Source organism: Rhipicephalus sanguineus, chromosome 11 (assembly GCF_013339695.2).
Source record: "Rhipicephalus sanguineus isolate Rsan-2018 chromosome 11, BIME_Rsan_1.4, whole genome shotgun sequence".
Lineage (NCBI taxonomy): Eukaryota > Metazoa > Arthropoda > Arachnida > Ixodida > Ixodidae > Rhipicephalus > Rhipicephalus sanguineus.
The window spans coordinates 121,255,768-121,258,895 of record NC_051186.1 but is presented as its reverse complement, the minus strand read 5'-3'; positions in this window follow the sequence as shown (position 1 = coordinate 121,258,895).

Below are 3,128 nucleotides of genomic sequence, written 5' to 3'. Positions count from 1 at the left end.
TTGCCTGCAGCAGTCAGGTTGATCTGGTCAGTTAATTTCTGGTCTTGCATCCCTTTCTGTATCACATATGGAGGTATTGTCACATGTAATAATAATAATATCTGGGGTTTAATGTCCCAAAAATGAGAGACGCCATAGTGGAGGGCTCCAGAAGTTTCGACCGCCTGGGGTTCTTTAACGTGCACTTAAATCTAAGTACACGGGCCTCAAACATTTTCGCTTCTATCGAAAATGCAGCCGCCGCGGCCAGGATTCAATCCCGCGACCTTCTGGTCAGCAGTCGAGCGCCATAACCACTAGACCACCGTGGCGGGGCGTATTGTCACATGTAGCTTAGGCACAAGTCTGTTTATAATACATCTACATGTAGACCTGAGGTAAATAAGATGGGGCCTAGCTGTCTAGCAATTGGAAACACATTGCCTTTCCCCTCCTCTTCAGGGTAGCCACACCACAGTAGTGGTTCTTTATGGATATAATCAACGGATACCCATGTATTAGTTATGCAGAATTCTGTAAAACTTGTTTGCCATATACATAGAGTACAAGCTAATGCTAGGATAGTTTATAACTAATAAGTCTATTTCATGTTTTGTCTTGACAGATTTTATTCAACGAACTATGAATTTCAAGGAGTCAATAGGGAGCTACCAAGTTCGTTCGTTCACATATAAGTACTAGCGCATGTACCAGAAGCACCATATACAATGTTATTGGCCTTTCTTCAATTCACGTGCATGTCTCTTCAAGCGATCATGCTATTCTCTAGGGCTGTGCACTCTTTGTAAAGTTCATATTCAAGCCACGAAATGCTATTCTTCTCTGCAGGCGTCCCAACTCAAGAGGACGATAGAGTACTTCTACTACCTGGAGGACACGGTCCAATCCATCTGCAAGCAGCGAGACATTCCCTTGCCACTGGACTACCAGATCTTCTTGGCCAATCGAAGCTGCCTGTCGGAGGAGAGCTGCGGGTGTCCCACAGCCCTTGTGAAAAGGGCGGTCGCTTCAATAGTAATGCATTCCTTTCTTGACTATTTTCTCTTAAAGGGACACCAAAGAGAAAAGATGATTCTTCTCTTGTTAGTAAATAACTCTTTAATGGTACCAAAACTGCCAAAACCACCACGCTTGCCATGACAAGATGCTTGGTGAGAAAACGCACGAAAAGAAAATGTTGGTGGCGATGCCACCCTGAAATTCTTGCACTAAATGCCGTGACGTCATAGAATTTGACGACGTCTACGAGGCCCAACGCAATTCCTAATCAGTAAAAATGAAGCAGATAAAAAGCACCAAGTTTCAGGAAATTTTGTCGAGCCAGTGTGGCCAAAAGACGAAAAATATGCTTTGAAATTCGTGATGTCATGTGTGCCGATTTCGGCACGAAATTTAGAAATGAAACTTTGACGTTGATTTACTGTTTATATTAATCCTATAATTGTGAAATTAACGACATTAGAGTCCTTATAAACTACAATTTACCAATCTAAGCCGACCCATTGCTTCACTTTAGTGTCCTTTTAAGGCGCAAACAAATCTGAGTAACGTTCAGATTTGCTTGCACCTTAAGATTGCTATTTTTTGTGAGTGTGTGTTTGAGGAAAGAACACTGGAACATATAAGTGCTGTCGTTTTGGCTAGAACGACAGCGCTGCGTGTAATGTTCAATCAATCAACTTTATTTTGCATCTCTGAGGGCAGGGATGGCACAAGTATTTTTTTACTGGGTGGCACCCACGACAATAAGTAAGTTTCGTCGTGTGGGACAGGGAGGCAGGGAACTTGCACATTGTGTTTTGACTGTGTTTGCCCTTGGAAGGGTGAAGGGGAGGCAGGCAAAATTTGGGGGTGGGGGGGGGCTCCCCTGTTGCCGCCTCTGTCTGAGGGGTTGTCAGAAATGTTGTCAAAAAGGCAACAACCACTCTGGCCTCAAATAGTTAATATTTCAAAAAGACTTTTAAAAAGTGTGGCATGGCATTCATTGAACCTCAGTCTAGTGAATGAGTTGTCTATGACATCTGTGTCTTTCAGAAGAAGCTGTGTAAGCACATAATAGTAGAAAGAAGTGATTACATTAGACAGCTCAACATATAATTATCCATAGTTAGGTATATGTTCTTATCAATTTCCGGGCTACCGCTGTAGGTGTTGTGTAAAAGCTTTAACCAGATTATTTTTCTTCGTGTGCAGTAGCTTAGTATGAACCCTTTCCAGAAGTCATGAGTTTGAACTGGGCTGGTTTTTGTGGTTTACCCAGGAACTCCCCTACACACAAACGACGCCTAGCGAAAGCAACGATGCGGTCGTCCCGGACACGGAGTTCCCGCCAGACATTCCCAGCAGCCTTGAGCCGGAGACGGGAGAATGGGAACGTTATGTGAGTGTGGGGGAATTCCCCATCACAGAGGGAGCGCCTTGGCACCCCGTTCTGCGGGCGAGTTCTTGCACAAGACGTTTCGATGGTGAAAGAAATGTATTAATGCCGCCAAGGATGGCAGGGCTTTAAGCAAAATGATCAGCCACGGCACTAGCCATCGTATTCCCAGTGCATCAGCATTTCTGATGGCCACACATAGCAAGGAAGCACCGTCGTCTCTGACAAGTGATAGTTTGAAGGTCCCGTGCGCCAGTTGTTTCGCTCGAAGCACTGTTGATAGTGATGCAATACAGTAATGCATAAGCGCAGTTGTGTAGTTTTATTTCTTATTTTGCGGGCTTTCTTTAAATGCCTCAAAAAATCACCACGCTGCATATAAGTTGCCACAAAAAAAATTGGATTGCTCATTCTGGAATGCCCTCTATGACGTAACAAAATGCACTTGGCCCTAAAGTGAACATTAAAAGTTTTGCATAATTGATCTTAGTTATTCAACTAATCAGACTCAATATAATAAGTACCTTGACGAGTGACACATGATGGCAAATTACCATTGATTTCATTCAATTGTGGTTAAACACTTCTTTTCAAATCCATAGCTACGTGAAACACCCTGTGTGTGTGTCCCTCTACTGCATAAATTATGAGAAGGTCATTTGAAAAATCATCTTTTTTCATAAAATAGACAAAGAAGAACATATGCAAAAATTTTCAGATTCATTGCGACTGTATTACTGAAGATACAGGC